The sequence below is a fragment of the Aedes aegypti genome, chromosome 3, assembly GCF_002204515.2.
Source record: "Aedes aegypti strain LVP_AGWG chromosome 3, AaegL5.0 Primary Assembly, whole genome shotgun sequence".
Taxonomy (NCBI): domain Eukaryota; kingdom Metazoa; phylum Arthropoda; class Insecta; order Diptera; family Culicidae; genus Aedes; species Aedes aegypti.
In genome coordinates this window covers 174,776,418-174,798,331 of record NC_035109.1, presented here as the reverse complement: position 1 = coordinate 174,798,331, position 21,914 = coordinate 174,776,418, and the positions used below count along the sequence as shown (strand labels likewise).

The window sequence follows — 21,914 nt, the reverse complement described above, 5'->3', positions numbered from 1 at the left end:
TACGTATTTTCGAAGGAGAGTGTCAGCATTTGTGACAAAATGCTACACTGAAAATATATATTGTTTTATATAACGAAATCATTCGTTTAAACTACGAAATTATTCGTTGTTTTCTGCAACGAAACAGTTTCGTAAAATGTATGTAACCAGCTTCGTAATAAAATTCAAGCTCCAAATCAAAACAAACAATGATTGTTATATTGTACCAATCATTTTGTAATCGATTATCGATAATTTCGTATTAATAACGAATAGTAATATACAATGTACGAATCATTCGTAAAAAGAGCTAGCGTTTTAGTGCATTCGACTAAATGGATTCGTACATCTCACAAAAGATACGATTTGCTGGGAGGAATACCGAGATTCAATTTAGCATGCGTACAAGGCACTGTTTTTACATCAAATTGGTTAATACTGATCAAATGATATAACGAATTTAAAATACTTTCTCAATAATTATTAATAAAGGTTTATTATTAATGAAGTATTTCGAAGTCAATATATCTTTTGATAGCTTTCTACCAACTTGATGTGAAAACAGCTCCCTGTACAAATGTGAGTTTGAGGCACTGGTTTTTGATTCCACTTGCACTTTGATCTATTTCGATTCCTGAAACACAAAAATGAAAACACCAGCCCACTCTACTTCAGAGGAATGAAACGGGATCTGTGGGTGCCACCAATACCGGGCCTTCCGAGCTTGCCTGGGCCTTGCGATAACTTCTTCAGATAGTGGTTGATCATTCCCGGCTTGAGATTTGTAAATACGGCCCTCAGAAAAGTTTTCTTCCCACTGGAAGTTGCAGTGTGACGTCATCAAACATTAGTTCATTCTACGAAATGTGTCTACGAAACATTTCGTTGCAGAAAACAACGAATGATTTCGTAGAGGAAACGATCAGTTTCGTAATACTAAACAATTCTCGATTACTTTTTCAAATCGACTTAGATTACTTTCCCATGGTTTGGAGAAAAAAAAACAAATGATTGAGAGCAAATAAAACTTTTTTTTCCTAATTTATTTTAAATTACAGTCGACTCTCAACATCTCGATATCAGAGGGACCATCGAGATAGGGAGAGATCGAGAATAATTGTTCTTAATGAATACTTGATTGGAAATCACTCCTCCTTCTTCTTCTTCTTCTTGGCATTACGTCCCCACTGGGACAAAGCCTGCTTCTCAGCTTAGTGTTCTTATGAGCCCTTCCAAAGTTATTAACTGAGAGCTTTCTTTGCCAAAGTAGCCATTTCCGCATTCGTATATCGTGTGGCAGGTACGATGATACTATATGCCCAAGGAAGTCAAGGAAATTTCCATTACCTAAAGATCCTGGACCAACCGGGAATCAATCCGAGACACCTTCAGCAAAGCTTTGCTTTGTAGCCACAGACTCTAACCGTTCGGCTAAGGAAGGTGCCCTGAAAATTACTCCGTTACCAGTAAAATTAAAAACAAACAGACTTCGTTTCATCTTCGTAAATTGCTTGGAATCCCTAAAATCTAGGCTAGTTACCTTTGATAATGGGCACATAGACATACGGAGAGAAAATCAGGAATGAAAGTCTCATCGAGATAGGGTGATATCAAGATGAGAAGGATATCGAGATATGGAGAATATGGAGAAAAAATTATCCAAATATGGAAAAACATCGAGATGTAGAACATCGAGATGATGAGAGTCGACTGTAAATCTACATTTTGCCATTTTTTCTTTACCTGTAAGCAGCACGCGTTCAGTTCGGATTTTCTTTCATTTTCCTAACAAAAAACCTGAGAGAGAGAAGACAGCTTGCTTAGATTACGAGCTCCCAAAAGTCAAGGAAACCTGTCACCAACTGTCACTAAAAAACCGCACATTCGAAGGGCAGAGTCTGTAAATCCGTCAAAATTCAAGTAAATGTAGTTAAAATTTCTTTGTGTTTTTCGATAGTTTCACATTTTAAAAAGTTTGATAGCTAAACATAATTGTGTGTTGGCAAACTGATTTGAAGTGTTTATATTCATATCCTTTTTCATATAGGGTGTCCCAGAAAGTATGGGCACGACTTTACCATACTGCCATTCCGAGACCAATGCAGATAAAAATCTGATTTTTACACATTTTATTCCTTTACTTATCAAGAGTAGATTTTTAATTTTAAACGACCTGTTTGTTGATGGTGTTACATTTCTGGAAGCTTTTCTTATTAGTTTTGCACAAATCGCGTTATTTCTGAGCGACTTAATTGTACGAAATTTATGCTGGGCCATGAAGTAAGTACAATAAAAATCTGAAAAAATATATTTATCACTGCAGATACGATAAATGATTAGACTACCGCATATTTTAATTGAAAATATAAACTTAGGTATATGGAATGCGAATAGAAACTCATGATCCGATTTCAGCTGTGGTCGTTTTTTCCAAGTGTCAAAACCAAGTCCGTTTATATTGTGCATTCAGATTAACTTTAGACCGAAGTTCATAAAAGAAATGAAATATCACCGATAGTTCGCCGAAGTTCGGCGTCGGCATTCCACCGAAGTGCTACGCCGACAAAGGCAATCCTTATGCGTCGGCGAAGCACCAAATTAGAATGCCGACGCCGAACTTCGCCGAAGTTTTGACTGCCGAACTTCTAATTTTCACTCGAATTGTCAATATCTAATAAATTATGTAGAAACTTAAAATGTTTGTTGCCTATACAAAAGTACAGATATTTGACATAAGTAAATTCGAAATGAAATATTTTTATTAATACTGAAAATACCAGTAAAATTATGATTTCGTGAAATTGACGTATGTGGAGAGAGAATCTTGCGATTTTTTTTAGATTTTTACCATTTTTTTAATGTGTTTCACATTAAATTTTAAATAAAAATTCTTGTGGAACGTCGTAGATACTATGTACTTGAACTCACCACATCGAAAGATTTTGAAAAAAATCATTCATTACTAGTTAATTTCCAACAAAACACAAAAGTAGGATTTGTGCTGGCTAGATAAGAATTGATTTTCTAAAATAAAAAATTTCAGTGTTTATTTTATTCAAACAAAATTTTCACAAGCGGCATTTAAAATGCCCCAAAGCAAAATACAAAAATATAAAAATATTTATTTGTTTGAAAAAACATTTGCATTCTCGTTGTCAAAATCGTGCTCATACTTTCTGGGACACCCTATAGTGAACAATAAGAAATGAATATGATTTTGACCTAAAAAAGTTCATCTGATCGTTGTGCACAACCCAAGAATTATAGAAATAAGTCAAAAAAAAGGCAAGAAAACATGCCAACAGTCAGAGAGCTGTCTCCTATCTATCAGCAAAAAACTATTGACTAAATGATACATCGTGGTTTTAATTAAAAGTAGAGAAATGGCACATCTTTTTATATAATAAAGAAAGTCATTTCGTCTTTTGAATGCATTCAAATTATATTTTGTTTGTTTGCCTCAACCAAGTAGACGTATTTTTGCGAGGAAAACAACCACAACACTTGAACGAAAAGAGATACCGAGTTCCTTCACTCACCAAATTTAAGTACTTTTAAAATTTCTAAAAGTGGTTTATAGACTACTTTGATGAGATATTAGAATTAAACACACTGCAGACTGTCCTGTAATCTAGCTATAAAAAGGTCAAAAATAACTTTTTTTTTTGTTAATTTTCTTTAAATTGAATGTTTGATGACTTTGCTGAAGCATGTTTACCATAATTCCTACAAATATGAAAGTTGTCTATTTAAATTCTATGATAATGTGGACCACCCTATTTTGAATAACATCAAACAAAGGGCTTAACAAATACAAATAACTTTGTAAAAGACTGTTTGCATCCCAAAGCTCTAAATGCATCTTTCCGCGTAAATCTGTTTTATGGACCACTCTATAATGTAAGATTGACTTAAGTATTTTTTGTTTTGATATATGGTTACTTTGTGATTCTGAAACTTAAACGTAATAAAAGTGACAATCAAGTTGGTTCAGAGTGGAATCTAAGTTTGATTATTCTTTCGACTTACGACTGTTTGAATATGTATTCGAGAATTTTCATCCAGTGCGAGAAGCGTAAATGAGAAACAAAAGCAAAAATATCGAAAACGCATAACTACGAATTGAGATTCGTGCATCTTACGAATATTTCATAAACTAACCTAATCGCGAAATTCTGTCAAGTACAAATAATTCGTACGGTGAAAGAAAATAGCGTAATATGTACGAAATATTGTTTTACGAAATAGATTTTGGATAAAATACGAAGAGATATTTTCAGTGTAAGATGGGGGAGGGGTGTAAAAAATCAGTGAAAAAATGCTACGTCATTTATAAACGCCCCCCAAGAGATATTTAGTGTTGGTTATGTTAGCTAAACAGTTAAATATTTCTAATTAACCGCTGATTCCATTTTGATAAGATTTTCATTCAATCTTGAATCTATAAAATCTTCAATGGTGAAAAATTGCACGATTATTTTTAGTGAAACTGACGTGGATATTACTCTGAGCAAGAAACTATAATGGTATCTATGTTTGTAGGAAAAAAATAGAAAATTACACACTTAGCTCAAATTAATGGATTTGGTAATTCATTTACCGAAATCTCAACAGCTGAACGTTCGACAATCGGCAATAACCGAAATTTCGGTAATTTGAATTTACAGCTGCCAAAACTACCGAACGTTCGGTAATCCAAAAAAATATAATCCATGACCACCAGCTGATTTTTCTCCTGCTTATAATCAGCAACTTATGAAAATAGACAAAATATCACATAATTATCCTCATAATTTTTATTTCATCGTCATGATTGTACAGTAGATAATTCACGTTAGCTTCATAACAACACGTTGTTGTTGGGGAAAGCTGGCTACGTTGCTACCAATGCGGGATGGACAAATCGAAAAGCTGTTTGGGCATGGTATTTCCTAGCAGCCGTACTGCAAACCACTTTATAAAACATTTAAATATTATTACCTTACTTTCATTGTAATAGTTTTTACGCAAAATGTTTGCAGCTTCCAAAGGACAACTAAAAAAACCACACGGAATCATGATGTTGTCAATTTGCAGATTTATCGATATCGGTAAACTAACAGATTGATTACCGAAACATCGGTTGAAGATTTCACCGTTATCGGTTTTACTGGCGACTCACAGACGCCTCAGAAAAAAATGATGCCAGATTCACGTCAATTTACCGAAAATCAGTAGTTTTTCTGTCAAAAACTGCTTGATTACCGAACCATCTGTAGTTTAGTGAATTACAGATCAAATTCGGTGATTTTATTTACCGAACTCTCACACTCTGTTTGAGAGTGTAATAATAATTGTTTCTTCTGTTCTCTGTGTTCTTTTTTGTCAAAAAACTTAAGATACTTGCTATCTCATACAATATTGTGAGGAATGAATGCCAAAACAACGGAAAGTCATAAAATACTGCACTGAATATAAGTCATTTTATTTATTTCCCCCCTCTGAATTTTCGCCAAATTTAAGGGGCGGGGTAACAAAAGTAAAATTTAAAATTTGTTCCGGCTTTATTATAGAAAACATAAAATTTCAATATAAAAGCACGAATCGTATCGTTTCAAATTGGTACTTCGGTTAGTAAACAGTTTTGTTAGTAATGTTAATTCAAAATTACATAAAAAAAATCATTTTCTGAAAACACTTATATGAACCAGTGTGCAAAATTTAAAAAATCGGCTTAATGCATTTGATTTGCAGAGATTTGGCAAAAGTTAACCATGCGTTACATGTTATTACAAAGACACGCAAAGTTGGAGCTCTAAACACGGATAAAACACTCTTTTATGGACAGTAGGAAAAGGAATTGGGAACGGATCAATAAATCATACCTGAAGGCACTTTTCAAATACACATTTTTGAGAAACCCCGCTTTGACGATTAATCTATGACAAGTGTCATTATTTCCAAGTATATTTGGTCGGGGTTCTGCTAAACCGCACCAAGTGCCATTTTTTTTTTTCAAAAATGAGATATTTACACTAGAGGGTTATGATTATCATAACCTTTAAAAATATCGAATAATTTAAATCGTCCCTCGTCATGTATTTTTTTTTTTCTCTGGTAGGATATCTGCCTGAAATTATATTCAACCAGAGTGAACCATAAAACTAAGTTTGCCATTAGAGATAATTTTGTATTCTGATTCAAAACGGAATTTTTAAAATCTTCTTAACATTTCAAAGTGGCCAGTCCGGACAACAAACAGGAACAACATCAACGGATTTTAGCATGTGATGGAACGGCTATGTAAAATAAACTATTGTTGCTGATCTATTTTCATTGAAATTGTGTTCAGCCATTCCACATTGAGTTTATACAAAAATCGTGTTTTTGTTTAATGAAAAGATATCAACATGCGCTAAACGCTCGCCTTTGCATTTTATATAACATGTTGATGAAACTTTGCAGGAGCCGTAATGAAATAACAAGACATTTAAATTTAATGTTGTCTGAATAATTTTGGGAGTACTTGGCTGTTCAGAAAATGACGTTTCACCATCAAGCCTCTTTGATCAGAGTATACATAAGTTGTTTCGCGCTCAAATCGTCAGTCCAAAATGACCGAGAGGTAGCACGCCTAATCACCATTCGAAGGACACAAGTTTAAATCCCGAATAATATGTTTTTATGTTGCCCCTAATAGACAGTCATAAAAGTCAATAAACTTTCAGCTGTAAATATTTTTAAACTATAGAACACAAGCCATTTCATCCTACAATGATGAATGTCATGCCATTCCTAGTGAATGATTGATTTCATTCTAATCTTGGCATCCATTTAACGTAAAGAATCGTGAACTTGTTCAGCCGAAGTGTGCTAAATCTGTGAGTAACTTGATGCACTCTGGCAGAACAAATTCATGGTTTTCTTCGATCAACACATTTGTTAATTACATCATTATTGTCCTTTCGAATCTTTGAACGCGTGAGGGCTTTGATTTAAAAATTAAAGATTTTAAAAAGTTTAAAAAATATTACTCATTCAACACCTTGCCATTTTCTTCAAAAATTGAGATTTGTGATAACTCATAAGCATGTGCATAAGTAGCTCTAAATTTTCAGATTAACAACTTTCAAGTTATTTCTGAGCTGCAGTGTAAATTTCAGAAGTAAAATCCGAGAGGTAGGAGTAATTTTTAATCGTTAGAGCATTATTTACGGAGGAGATATACCTTTTCAAAATGTTGGTTGCATTGATTAGAAAAAAGTATCGACTACAACTGAAACTGTTAATTAAATAATGCAATTCAATGTTTTCAGCCAATGCGTTGAAAATCAATTCAACTTAACCAAAGTGCATACCATTACCATACTCATACTGTTACATCGAAACAAACGAAAATAAATCAAATTTCCGCTCCAAATGGTTCCACTGAAACTATTCAGATTTATTCATTAATAACAAATTATTTACTTGCTGAAAGCACTATGAAATCCCCAACAGCATATGGTGCTCGGCAGGGAACAAGTTTTTCCGCTTTTTATTCCGTTCACTTCTGTGTTCACTATTGTTGTAGGTATCACTTTTCGCAAACACACATTCACACTTCCAGATTTGCACTTATCACTTGAGAGCACCCGACCGTATATCCCGGCAGTTTGCGAATTTACATGTATCCTTGCACTGTAATCCGCCCAGATGCCTTACGAATGCCTCGAAATCTCACGGTGAACTGAATCAACGGTCCGCCTGGCAAGGACATTATATCAGCAGTGATTTCGTATAGATGGCTGCTCGGAGAGAGTACACATGGACGAGGATGCTGGTCCCATTCCGGCCAAAACAGAGAACTCCCGCGCCTATTTTTTTTTTACTAAACATGCACATTTCTCTCATATTGCCTTCGGTTCACGAACAGCATCCGACAGTGATAAACAAAGAACCGAACGTTGCAGCTCACGTGCTTTCCATTTGCAAGATCGTGGCCTTTTTTTATCACCATGCACGTTTCAGTGATAACCAGCAAAAGCATTTTCTGACTTTTCTCCTCGGATTCCACATCAGCTGAAGCCGAACGGATGCTGCTCTCGCTCTCGGGTCATGCGCCATCGGGATGTTATTGTCAAGCTGATTTCGTGAGCGATTGCCTAACTCCGACATCCTTCTAGTCATGGTTTTATGCTTTTGGTCATGCTATCGTGAAATCATAGACAAACAGACGTCACACGCTTATCACTGTCCAGCGTCCACCTTTTCAACGGCTGGTTAATATGAATTGTGAGTAGTCAATCCACCCACAGCAGCGCTCGTAACGTTTTTGTTCGTGTTTGACGTTTGCACACTACCACCACCTATTTGTCAATCGGTCTAACACAATGATTTTAGCTTTGGGCATACATATCCTCGCGACTATGATTTTGGTCGCAGTTCGTTCTAAACTATTCATCTGTTTGTCTGTGGTGAAATCATGATAAAACATTGCAACCCGCTGCTGTCTTCATCCCTCCCCCTACATATTGATATCAGCGATGCAAACGAGCTCCGAAAATTGCTAACGTAAGGCAAATGTGGGAAAAATGTCTTTATTATAACGCACAGAAGCTAATTTATGGTCGCATAATATCGTTACCACTTGAACCTGTTTATGGGCGCTATCATTGCTTTGGTGCTGATGACGGGGTTAAACTCTCGCATTTTATTGCTGATGATATTGAAATATTTTTTTACGTTGGAATATTGCATTATAATTTCAGACGGCGAGAAAATTTTTATGGGATCTGAATTTAATAAACCATGCACATCATTTTCCGATAAATTTAAATTGAATTTGGAAGACTACATTTTATGAATTTCAACGAACGCCGACTCGTGAGCGAATATTCGTACCTACTTCAAGGCACTGGCACGTACAGTCTTGCTCGCTTGGAAGATTCCCCGGCGCAAGGAAATGTTTCGGCATCCGGCAAAAGGAAATTTGCTCTTTGCTCTAACCTAGGATGTCATTAAGTTATGCGTCTACACGATGGAAGTTGGTTTCTTAAATGGGAAAGCGGAAACTAGACGCAATCAAAGGAAACTGATGTATTATGTATTGATTGTTCGTGATAACCATTATAATTACCATTTCTGTGTTTATTTACAGTTTGATATCACAGTGATATGCAGGTTTTCGCCCTGTGATGAATTTTCACACATATCATCATAATTGGGAGTTTGACTTTTCTCAGTTGTTCTCAGATTTTGTTTTCTTTTCTTTTTTTTTAATTTCTTTATTAGTATCATTCCATTCCATTACATTCATTTCGTATATCTAGGTGTTCCGTGCTATAAGACAACACTATCATCCTAATTTGGTAAAACGAATTTAAGATTTTATTAACATTTTTTTAATAACATATTACACTTCATTTGCCGTAGCAGTTCAGATTTTTACAGGTGAGTTGATTTCACCTGCTTATAAGAGAAAAAAACGCTTTGGATGTACTTAACCTAACTTAACCTAAACATATAACGCATTAATCGTGGATATAGTAGATTGCAACGATTTTTTCCTTAAATTATTAATTATTTTATTTGACATTTGTTCCAATATTTCAACATTGGATATTCTATGTAACTCATTGGTACTGTACCAGGGAGGAAGCCTCAGAATCATTTTCAAAATTTTATTTTGAATTCTCTGCAGAGCTTTCTTTCTGGTATTACAACAGCTAGTCCACAGCATACAACATGGCTGGCTTGAAAATTTGTTTGAATATCAAAAGCTTGTTCTTAAGACAAAGTTTTGATTTTCTATTAATAAGGGGTTCGAGACATTTTACATATTTATTACATTTGACTTGAATGCCCTCAATGTGATTTTTGAAAGTTAAATTCTTATCTAGCATAAGCTCTAGATACTTAACTTCATCTGACCAATTTATTGGAACCCCTCTTATCGTGACAACATGTCTACTTGAAGGTTTCAAATGAAGAGCTTTTGGTTTATGTGAGAATATTATTAGTTGAGTTTTGGAAGCATTAGGAGAAATTTTCCATTTTTGCAAGTATGAAGAAAAAAGTCCAAACTTTTTTGCAATCTACTACACTGCCCATAACTGCATATTTGTAACATTCGACAAAAGTAGGCATTGAGTAAATAGGATACCAATTGTGCATTTTATGACAGTATGAGAGGAAACTAAAATTTCTAAAAATTACCAGGAACACAAAAGTCCTTATTCAAGGCTGATATTTTGTACAACTCATATTGCATACTAGATGAATAGTCAGAAAATAATGTTGATAGAAATTTCATTGCTATTACATTACGAGGTTCATTTATAATCTCAATGTGACTGTTATGCGATTATAATTACCAATGTGACAAAACAACTTCATATTTTTTTCGAATTTTCTAGAACAATCTCACAGATTTCAGTAAGTTGATCGAAAGTTTTCATCATTTGATGACTCTCCCCGGTATTAATTCCAATTTGTCAAAAATGTCGAATGTGACTGTTATGCAGTTATGGGCAGTACAGATGACACGCAGACTTCGTCCTTTGGCGGAGAGGCCTGTGTCATTCACAAACAAGGATTTTTGACATCCCTGAGGTAACTCAGGTAAGTCAGATGTGAACATAGTGTATAATATTGGTCCCAAAATGCTGCCTTGGGGAAGACCAGCTCTTACAGGAAGTTTTCCAGATCTGGAGTTCTGATAATTAACGGATCAAATTTGTTACACGTAAATGTTGATGAGTGGTTGAATGTCCATGGTGGAATCTGAACTGTTTATGGGCAAAAATTTAATTATCGTTGATGTGGGCCATCATTCTGTTCAAAATGACCTTTTCAAAAAGTTTACTGATGGAGGAAAGCAAACTGATTGGACGATAGCTAGAAGCTTCTGCAGGATTTTTGTCTGGTTTTAAAATTGGAACAACCTTAGCATTTTTCCATTCGTCAATTTTATTTTCAATGATTCAAAGCTTTTACCGTAAACTCTGCTTTTCTCCTGATGTCATCAATATTGTCAGCAAAGTCAGATATTTGCTTGAGGAAGCTGGAAGTCACAATAAGCCAATTGGTCATAAGTAAAGTTACCGACACCAAACATTCACTTCGATATTAATTCTGATCTCCGCATTTAAAAATCTTATCCACGTCTATAAGCTGCAAGACCCGAATTGCAAAGAAAGATCCCGAGCACTATCTCCGAATGTTTCCATCAGATGAAGATCAGCAGTTCATTACAAAGAACGATGACATTTCAAAAGAATAATAAAAAATAAAAAAAAAACATTATTTGCACATCGTTGAGCAATAAAGTAACTTGCTGAGCAGTTTTTCAAGGAATAATAAATTCACGAGAGTTAAATATTTCAGTCAATGTACAAAAAATCTACTTCCGAAAATTTCATTCGGATAATCATCAAAATCCTCGATTTTAACATAACTTCAAATTACAAATAAAAAAATGTATGGAATTTAAAAATAAGACTACATAAAACGTCCCGTTTTTTATTTAACAACAGCGAATGATTCAGATTATTCAAAAGAATACGTTATCTTACTTGCTTTGCAAAACTTAGAAAATAATATCAACAATCAATTCTACCAAATGATCTTTCAATAAACCATTGGAAAACAAGTTTTTAATTTAATTTGCGTTCAACTAAACGCCATTTGACCAAAATAAATGTTCCAAAGCAATTCGACCAAATGTCCTTTCGACCAAATGTCATTCGACCAAACGTCATCCGACCAAATATCCTAAAGCCGTTCGCATTCTTTAAACAATAATGAAGAAAGTTGCTGAAGAGAGCAATTCAATTCGAAAGATTGGTGAAGAGATAATCATGAAATTGTAGCTAAATTGCTGTTATTTAGCTCCATATTGGATTGTAGCCCAGCAAACTTTTGCAAAAATCTCAAACAAATAGTTATTTTATCAATTATTCATCGTAGTTTACGGCTAACCAGCTGAGTGGAAGTTTAACAACTTAGCTTAGCTTAGACTGACTGCACATATCAATGGTTGCTATTCCGTGATTGACCGAAGTCAGTGAAATTGCACAAAGAATCAACTAGAAGTTCGGCTGGGATTGGCCATAATCTTCTTCAGTGTGCATAATTCAGTGCCTCTATTTATACATGGTCAATAACGGCGCCGGCCACGTCCTTACAGTCAGGTGGGATTGGGGGAAGGACTGTTAGTGTGTAATCTTTGCTATTTGGAGACCGTGTTTGCCTCTGCATCTCCACAAAGGTTACTGGGAGGGATGTTTGTTAATGGGAAGGATCGTTGGATCACAGGATTCACTTTGATAATCGATTAGACCATGATAAATAACTATTTGTGAGATATAAACATGCTTATATGTAAATATAATATTTTCATTTTATATGAACAATATCTATGTAGAGAAAAAATATGCCGACACTTGAGGTGACGAACCTTTCAAAGTTTGTTGAATAAAGTGAACCTTTTGGAAGTCTACACTTGAAGTGTCGAACCATTCAAAGTTTTTTTTTTAATTACAAAAATAAAGGTAAAAAGAAGAAGGTGTTTTTAATAAAAAAAATTTAGGCAGTAATAATTTGTGAATCAGAGTTTATGTCAACACTCACAGAGACGAACCATTCATATTTTTTTGAAAAATCATATTTACGTCTCACCATTTTAACGATTAAAGGTGCAGTCATACATATTTTATAGATTAGATACAATAGCATGAAACGAGCTCACCAATTGATCCGTCATCCTTGAGCAGCAACAATCCTCTTTCAGCGTCACTCGTTTGCTTAGCTATATAAAATCACTCAGAGTAAATAGGCGCGCAACCCGTGAGGGAAAACAACTGACGACTGCTGGGGCTTTCTTGACGCACTCCCCAGGAGCAAGCGTCAATGTCGGAAGATCAAAAAGAACTAATCGAAAGCGGCACTTTTTCACTTTACTCGATCGACGCACGACATGTTTGATCCTGTCCTCATCGCCGGCCCCCGCAGAAGCAAGTGTCAAGGTCGGAAGATCAAACACAACTCCCAGCTGAGTGGAAGTTTAACAACTACCGCAAAACTAAACATTAGGGTGATGTGCTAGTATCCATCGTAAGTGTATTAAAGTGTATTAAAAGCATTGGTCAGTGAGAACTGCAATTTTCCCAGTATTGCGGTGAATGATGCTGATACAAACCGATGCCAAACAATTCTTTCTCAAAACGGCTTTAGCATTGTACAATAACATTTTGATAAATCTTGATCTCTTTTTGGAAATAATGCAAAGAAAATGCATCTTACCGTATTCTCAGTCCGTCGTATCGTTTTCAACTCCGTCGCAATCAGTTTCCAGATTCGTCTCACAACTTATTGCTCACTGTGTGTATTGAATGGTTAAAACACAACATATCAACGCTATAATAAAATGTTTTACTAGAATATATAGATCTACGGGAACCTACCTCCATTCCTTCAGCATGATGGAATATTCTAATTTCCTTTAAAATTAATTGTTCGTCATCATAATTCAGCCCAAACATATGAACACAATTCCTTTTGACCGTACAATTATGGCATTTGCTCACAGTACAGCGAAAACAACACAATCAAAGGAACTGTATTTTTACGTCGAGCGTCGCGCACACATTGATGCGCACAAGCTTTTTTTTTCTCAGTACGACGGATTGAACTTTGTTTACATTCTCAATTATACACGGCGGTTGAGAAAATTTCGTAAAATTTGGTGATTTATTGAAGTTTTACGGCGTTTGGTTGGAATGAAATCCTTCAGTGAAGAAGTACGAAGGTTTTTCATAGTGAAAATAAGTGCCCGGCGAAGTAAGTCACCCACGGGGGCGGGAAGAAACTTGTGTCGGAAAGTGGTAGTTTTATTGCATTTTTGGTGTACAAGTGTACAAACCATAACAGATTTCACAAAATTACACTTGGATAATGAATCTATGTTGTAAGTTTGAATATTCGCCGTAGTGGAACATTTAAAGTTTGATACGACGAATAGTAGCGCTTACAACGAAGTAGAACAAAACCCTACATATATTTTGCAATTGGATTAAATTAGCAAATTGATGTGAAATAAGCGAAATAATTTCACGTCTTCTCGGTGAGAATCGAACTCACGACAGGAAGTAGTGAGTTCAGGAAGTCATGACAATGTTAATGTTATCGTTATTCAAAAGTTATTAACCCCTCTACCGGCAGCATCATGTTTTACCATCAACAATATTTTAAAATCGTGATAACATTTTAGTTTCTCGATATTTTCGCACCAAATTTTCACAAGTTCTCAAAAAACTCTTCCAATTTTAGAATCTGTATCAAAATTGATCATTGGTCATCTGGATCCGGAGATATTCCGAAATTCCTTGGGGGACCGACGCGTTAACCATAACCCACGTTAATTTCTTAGGCTCCAGAATTTTTATCGTATTCGGATATTCATTCCCCGGAATGATACATTTATGCGAGTATGTTGTGAAAAAATGAAGCAATTTGATGCAGCTGTCTTTGAGTAATGAGCATTTATGTTTCTGGTGCCACACTGGACCAATAAAGATCTTGAAAACGAGGCGAGGTTTTATCAGGATAATTGATGTTAAATCAAATAAATAAATAAAATAATATTAGCATATTATAAAGGGTTTGAAATTATTAAGTTTTGAAATATTTAATCATAAATTTCCTTCCTGGTGATGCTTCATTTTTAAGAGTGTAGAAAACATTCAATCGCAGTTTTGCAATACTTGATAAAGTGATTACATATAAATGGAGGGTGGTACTATCCCGAAGCTATGTAAAATCTACTAAAATACACTGTATTCACATGCAAACTAGAGAAACGTAGTAGCAAATTGCTAACAAAACAGTATTGAGGCAGCTTTGCGGCTGCTGAACAACTTTGCTGAAGACACGATTTTTCTAGATGGTCAGGATCATAAGCTAGACTCTACTGGTATTTAACCAAATTACATGCTAACTAGCGCCACGTAGCGGCAAATTTGCGCATTCAAAATTTTACCTAATGAACGCCATAAGGCTGCTGAACAACTTTGCAGAAAGTAAGGAATCCGAGATACTGCATCATAAATATTATTGTTTTAGGTGATGTAAAATATGTCGGGGTGTTGTAATACTAGGTGATGCGATTCCATACTTATGGTGGATAGTGTAAGTAGTATTGGTACACAGCTTGGTTTTGTTTAAAAACGATCGAAATAAATCAATTTGATTCAAATTTGTGAGCTTCATTATCGTGTAGTTTGTATAACTAATCATTTAGCCGCATCCATCAAAAAGTGTGGATTCGATTCTTACTTCAGTTTGTATACTGCTTCGCGACTAAAAATGGGTGAACCAACGTGCGAAGTTCGATCTTTGACCAACTTCGCCGCGTCGCAGCTCGATTCTCAATAGTGCGCATAATGCACACGGCGGAGGGCATAGATGCGCTCAATAGCGAAGCGACTCGCGACGCGGCAAAGTTGGTCAAAAATCGAACTTCGCACGTTGGTTTACCCATTTTTAGTCGCGAAGCAGTATAAAACTTTCCATTCGGTATTTCGACTGTTACACTAAGCGTTGCATGCTAGTCCGTTGTCGAGTGTTGTGCTCCATCAAAAGTCAGTATATTTGTTCGTATCTGATCGACTATTGGTCCATCGCACTTTACATGTTATGATTCAATTTAAATATAAAATAACAAACACATATAGTTTCCAAAATAATTACCTTCTTTGTAACAATTTTGATGGGATGTTTCTAGACTACTAATGAACTAATGCATTTAAAATTTTACAGTGCACGGCCTCACGTCAACTGGAGAATCAAATGATTTTCGTAGTACAGCTTCATGAGCACCTGTCGTGATCCAGATTTGCATGCCAAAGTACCCTGTTGAGGAAATAAATGATTGCATCAGGTAGTTCTAAAAAAAACCCTGAAATAAAGTTTGCACTCACCTATACACAGAACAAGCACAAATCCCCATAGCAACATAAGCATTGAGCTGTGGCTTCCATAGAATGCACAAAATATCGATAGCCAACATCCGAACAGAAATATCATGTTGAAGTACAGGAATATCCTAAATGCTTTAATGAGCACACTTTTCTCCTGAAAGCAAAACGGAAAATAAATGAATCTGCTGTATCTCTCTTTGATAATAATTGCACATAATTACCATCGCCACTCCAACCACCATCAATAGAGACATAAAGCATCCCAGAGCCAACATGAACACCAAGGCAGCATACGTTTCTGCAGAATGGGGAGATATTGGTAAAACACGAAACAAAACTCATCAAGTTCAATATTCCGCAAAAAAAAGACTTACTCTTGTTGCAAATTTCCTGCGCAGCATTGTTTCCAAGCGAAGAGATTTCAGAGCTGGTGCCACTGCTACAGTTATCACGCGTAATTTTCTCACTTACTTTGTCTGCACCAACCGCAATGCTAATTGCGCAGAATATATTACAGCATGCATAGAAGTAGCACAGGAATTTGAATGTTGTACCGGAGCACATTTTCGTCGCGATGCAATGTGTCGACTAAACGTGCTAAACTGTGCGGAGGACTAACTTTCAGGTGAATACTGGCGGTCTTTTACACCGCCTATGGCAACCGAGCTGAAAAATTACTCTGCTGGTTGGATCTTTTCATCAGACGATCACACACAATTTTCCATTTCCATTGAAAACAAACCAAAGCTAAGTGGGGCGCCCATATTTATTGATGTTTCGTCCAAAACAACAATAAATCGCACAAAATATTGATTCCACGCGTGATTGGAATGAGTTAGGTAGTATTCAAGAGCTTCATTGGATGAGGTTTCGAATCATTTGAGAAAATTTTCCACTACCTTCGATTGTTTTTATGTCGGTAAACTTTACAAAATTGAATCAAAAATATTGAAAATATCACCTCTGACTTTTGAACTCTGACCCCCAAAAGACCCTCTGTTTGCATGTAACGAAACAGTAGTTCACGCAACAAGTTGCCATAATGATTTTTACAGCACGAGGTGTACATTTGTCCAACGAGGCTTGCCGAGTTGAATAATTACGACGAGTGCTGTAAAAATCGAGATTTGCAACGAGTTGCGTTCAATTTTTTTTGCACTTTCGTAGAAGACCATGGTGCATTTGAGGGTATTAGCAATCATAACGGAATATATCCACCATTATTTTACAATTTTTGAAAAATTGTTGTGTAATGGTTCATCACGCAGCTCATAATGAGAAAACGTTGCGTAATGAATCATTGCAGCACTGGTTTAAGTTGCGTAATGACTATTACCGCACTGCATAATTCAGTGCAGGAAAGTAGGCCGTTTTATGACAGATTGGCGTGATGCAAAACAGCCTATTACGATGAGAAATTGCAAAAAAGCATTTTAATTTCTTTGCCCATTTATTTGCAGAATTTTTCTACGGAACTTTTGAAACGTGTATGTCAATCGCGACTCTTTGATAGCCTCCATCCCACTGGGGACATGATTCGTAAAAGGCCTCTACTCGAAATTTGAACACATTATGTAATCCACATTTAAAGAGACCCAATTCTTAAGGGATTCCATATATTCAAGGTGCCGAAAATCTCGCATGTGTTGAGATATTTTCCTTCAAGCGTCATCCGGTACCAGTTTCTCAGTTTTTTATTTTCATTTTCTTAACATGTCCTTCTCGTCTTTGACTGTCTTCTTGCTCTTCCGAAGTTCCCGCTTCAGTATTGTCCTGCACTGCTCCACCGGACGCAGCTCTGGACAGTTTGGCGTATTCATGTCCTTTGGAACAAAATGGACAGAATTGACCTCATACCACTCCAGGACACTTTTAGAATAGTGGCATGATGCCAAATCTGGCCATAATAGTGGAGCTTCGTCGTGTTGCTGCAAGAACGTCAAAAGGCGCTTCTCGAAGCACTCAGATTTGTAGATCTCGCCATTTACTGTGCCCTTTGTCACGAAAGGCTCACTACTCAGTCCGCAAGAGCAGATGGCCTGCCAAATGAGATATTTGGAGGCGAACTTCGACATTTTCTTCTTCTTAAATTTGCCGTCCACATCGAACTTGCTCTTGCCGGTGAAAAAATTCAGCCCCGGAATTTGCTTAAAATCGGCTTTTATATACGTTTCGTCGTCCATCACACAGCAGCCATATTTTGTCAGCATCTTCTCGTAGAGCTTCCGTGCCCGAGTTTTAGCCGTCGATTGTTGCCGCTCATCGCGGTTTTGGAAGTTCTGTACCTTGTATGTATGTGATCCAGCTCTCTTCTTTGCATTCTGGACGTAGCTCTGCGACATGCCATTCTTTTTAACCAAATCACGGCTTGAGACGTTGGGATTTGCTTTAATCATCCGCTTCACCTTTCCCTTCGTTTTTTTTGTTCTTCGGTCCCGGTTTTCTTCCTGCTCCTTTGCCGTGGTCCAATGACAACCGCTCCTGAAAACGCTTCAACACTCTGAAGACTGTTGAATGGTTAATGTTCAACATTTATCCCAACTGCCGGTGCGACAGATCAGGAAATTCCAGGTGTTTGGAAAGAATTTGTTCTCTCGACTCGCGTTGGTTCACCTCCATTTTCGTTGAATCGAAAAACACTACTTAGAGTTTGATAGCATGTAAACAATACACATCAATAAGAAAGTGTGCAAAATTTGGTTGATTTTTACCCAATGGTAGAAAAGTTATGCCTTGTTGAATGTGTCGCAATCATTTCGTGTTCGCCTTTTATATGGAGTACAGTGAAGTAATAAAGTTAATTTTGACGTTGGATAACGTCTGGGGTATAATTTCGAAAAACGAAAATCGTTCACGTCACGAAAAGTGGTTAGATTTTGACTGTTAATAACATACTAACGCCCTGATAGATTTTCAAGATTGTGGCACTAATCGATTGAAAATCTTTCTACAAATCGACTCCAATAATGAAAAATATTGATTTTTATGACTTAACTATTGATAAATGGATAAAAATCGTGGCATGTCTTATTTTCCAAAGAAAAGCACATTTTTCTTGCTGTTATAAGGTTTTAACGTTTTGAAGTTTACATGTACCGTAATCGGGTGGAATTGATCATTTTTCATGATTTTTCTTGTCTGTTTTCAATAATGTTAAAAATGGCAAACAACTTAATGTAGAAAAACAAGTACGACGGTCAGCCTTTTTGGCTCATGTGCCAAAATTTTCTAACAAATGTGATTTTAGTGCTCAAAATAAAAAATCGGGAATCCAATTTCGTGGTGAAATTGATCACTTGTCAATGCGATTATTGTTATTTTTTAAAATGACTCTACATAATGAATATGAGCTCCCTGAAACCGAATATGCTTGCAAAATTCTTAATAATGCAATATTTAAAGAAATAATAAATAGTAAACCTTTCAGTCGTCGCACGGTTTGTCACCGTCAGAACCATCGCGCTGATGCTGTGTACGATAAGCGAGCTTTTTTCACCACTGTTGTACAAAATACAACAGCGTGACGACTGAAGTGTTAATTTCAAGAATTGCAATGAAAACTCCTAAATATATGCAGGTTTCCGACTATCTGAGCAAGATCCTAAAAAGCTACTTCCAGAGCAGAATCCTGGTATGCGAAGCACATGGGGGGCAGAAGTCAATGCAAGTAACAGCGGGCGTCCCTCAAGGTTTCATTCTCGGTCCATCGCTTTGGAACGGGATGTATGACACATTCTCGACACTGAGGTTACCCAGGAAGGTGAAGATTGTTGGGATTGCGGATTATGTGTCACTAACGATGATGGGCGAGATGCTGGAAGAAGTGGAGATGTCAGTGATGGAAACAATTGACGCAATCGAGGTCTGGATGAGCGGAGCCAAACTGCAGATAGTTTACCACTAAACAGAGGTATTGCTAGTTAGTAACTGCAAGGGGGTTCAGCAGGTAAAAGCCAACGCTGGAAGATATGTTATTGCACCGAAGCGCGTGTTGAAGCACCCTGGGGTATGGTATTCCTGCTTGGAGCAATGGACTAGAAACAAAGCGGAACCGCGAAAAGCTGAACAGAGGGCTGATGGTAGTGCGAGTCGCGAGTGCGTATAGAATGATATAGTCAGATGCTGTATGCGTTATAGCCGGTATGATCCCCATTTGCAACACATTAGCGGAGGATATCGAGTGCTACCAACAAAGAGACGTCAGAAACGTACGGAAGATCGCCAGAGTCGGATCTATAGCGAGGTGGCAGCACGAGTGGGACTACGCGGAGAAGGGAAGTTGGACCCATCGGCTTATTTCAAACCTGTTGACGTGGATCAACAGGAAGCATGAAGATGTGAACTTCTACCTGATATAGAAATGGCGAGGGTGTTGGGCCGTGATCTGAGTATGCTAGATTCCCTGTCAGGGACTAGGCCGAGTAGTTCAAACGTCACATAGTATCGGTGATGGGTAGTCCTGTGAACTGGAAGCCTACCTCCACCGGAATAGGGTAATGACTGTTTATTTTGTTCTCAAACGCTAACAGTTGGCGCCAGCAGCAAAAACTGCAGACAACATCCTTTCGAACATTCAGCTTCTCTTACCGGCCGCCAAGCAGCGACACTGATATTTGTATTCCACTCACTGATCGCGCTAAATGGACCAATGCACGAGTTCACGAATTTGACATTTGAGCGGTGCCGAATTCACTCGTTGCTATGGCCACATAAATAACACGGCACCGCTCAAACGTCAAATAATGAACTCGTGCATTGGTCCATAGTTCCGGGGGGCATCGGACTTGTAGCCCAAGCCAATTAAAAGTGGCGTGGTGCAGAGTCGTTTTATCCATTTTTTCTCTGTACCACACTCGAGACGTGCATCCGTAATAGACCAGTGAGTGAGAACCACAGAGCTTACACCCCAATAGCAACCCAGATAGCAGGGGTAGGTGAAAATTTCTAGCTTTGCTAGAAGTGAAAAAAAAAATAATGATCACTAAATAAGAAGTGGATTTGATGTCTATAATTTTGATGCATTGTAAACTGATTTTCCACTAACTTTAACAAATCCGATGCAATTTCAGAAGATTTTTCATGATAATCTTTTTTATAAGCATTAAAACGCATCCTTGGCACTCAGTTTACGTGATTTGTGGTTAGAACATAGTTTTTGTTTTTTATTGCTGTTTGCGCTTGACGTGCAAATCTTGTTCAATGGACCGATGCACGAGTTCACTATCTGACGTTTTAGCGGTGCTGTGTTATTTACGTGACCATGGCAACAAGTGAATTCGGCACCGCTCAAAAGTCAAATTAGTGAACTCGTGCATTGGTCCATTGCGGTAACACAAACTAATCAAAGGACACATAGCAACCGTGATCCATATCACCGCCAACCTAGCAAAGAAAAGCTATCTTTGATTTCGCCTTCCTTATGAAAAATCTTATCGCGTTTGGTGTTTTCGCATTTGATATTTGCATTTTAAACTCACACTTCTTCATTTTCTTGGAATTAACGTCTCCACTGGGACAAAGCCGGCTACTCAGCTTAGTGTTCCTATGAGCACTTCCACAGTTATTAACTGAGAGCTTGCTTTGCCTAAATTGCCATTTTCGCATTCGTTTATCGTGTGGCAGGTACGATTATACTACATGCCCAGGGAAGTCAAGTAAATTTCCATTACGAAAAGATCCTGGACCGACCGGGAATCGAACCTTTCAGCATGGCTTTGCTTTGTAGCCGCGGACTCTAATCACTCGGCTAAGTAAGGCCTTTCCATATACTTTTAAGATTCATGGAGATTTTCGGGGCCCAGATAGCCGTAGCGGTAAACGCGCAGCTATTCAGCAAGACCAAGCTGAGGGTCGTGGGTTCGAATCCCACCGGTCGAGGATCTTTTCGGGTTGGAAATTTTCTCGACTTCCCAGGGCATAGAGTATCATCGTACCTGCCACACGATATACGCATGCAAAAATGGTCATTGGCATAGTAAGCTCTCAGTGAATAACTGT

At 37.0% G+C, this 21,914-nt stretch overlaps 1 protein-coding gene across 2 annotated transcripts in view; it reads right to left on the bottom strand.

Annotated features, from left to right (window-relative positions):
• LOC5567165 overlaps positions 1-16,560 on the bottom strand; it is a 77,758-nt gene extending 61,198 nt beyond the window's left edge. Inside the window, exons 1-4 of one of the 2 annotated variants that reach the window (XM_021853119.1) lie at positions 16,292-16,560; positions 16,139-16,215; positions 15,918-16,071; positions 15,688-15,849 (exon numbers count right to left, since the gene is read on the bottom strand). The gene's annotated coding sequence lies outside the window, so the exon portion shown is untranslated. Of the gene's footprint in view, positions 1-7,428; positions 7,713-15,687; positions 15,850-15,917; positions 16,072-16,138; positions 16,216-16,291 lie in introns of those variants that run through there. The other variant, XM_021853120.1, reaches the window with a different exon arrangement.
• Between the last annotated feature and the right edge of the window lie 5,354 nt (positions 16,561-21,914).